This window comes from Penaeus monodon, chromosome 24 (genome assembly GCF_015228065.2).
Source record: "Penaeus monodon isolate SGIC_2016 chromosome 24, NSTDA_Pmon_1, whole genome shotgun sequence".
NCBI classification, from domain to species: Eukaryota; Metazoa; Arthropoda; class Malacostraca; order Decapoda; family Penaeidae; genus Penaeus; species Penaeus monodon.
Window position 1 is genome coordinate 15,484,422 of NC_051409.1, and position 566 is coordinate 15,484,987.

General features: G+C 31.3%; 1 protein-coding gene across 1 annotated transcript in view; it reads right to left on the reverse strand.

Moving 5' to 3' along the window:
* Window positions 1–254: 254 nt before the first annotated feature.
* Window positions 255–566, reverse strand: part of LOC119588628 (UDP-glucosyltransferase 2-like) — a gene marked incomplete in the record, with an annotated part of 30,326 nt that continues 30,014 nt past the window's right edge. Inside the window, 1 exon segment of the mRNA XM_037937266.1 lies at window positions 255–566.

Sequence of the window (566 nt, forward strand, 5' to 3'; positions counted from 1 at the left end):
CAGTTCCTGGCCTACAGAGCAGCTTATACTCACAGAGGTAAATGTTTACCCGCTGAGATGCAATGTCATGTTCATATCCATGTTCCTTATGAAATATAAACAAATCAGTGTTGACTACGTAGTAAGATATATAGGGAAGGAATTTTGGTATTGATATGAATAACAAAGTTCTGGAATAGTTTTCTGGTCAAAGCGAGTTCTTTGTTTTATAATTGAAAATGAAATCAAATTTAGGAAGATCAATAAACAATACGATTTCTGATATCAAAATCTATTGTGACTCACAGTGTGATTTATTGTTCAAATTGAACTTCTGTTGATGAAATTGTTGATCTTGTCACGGCTTATAATCCGCATATTGATGAATTTGTGTTAATGAATCTGTGATGATAAGCATTATTATACTATAATTATTGTCTTCGTTAAGTATAAACTACAATCAGTGTGGATAAATAATGTATGTTTATGATATTGATTATAGCATTCTCTGCAACTTGAAATCTTTGTTCATCTAATCACATTTTAACGCGTTGTTTGAATATTCCTGAGGATCAGTTTGATGGACA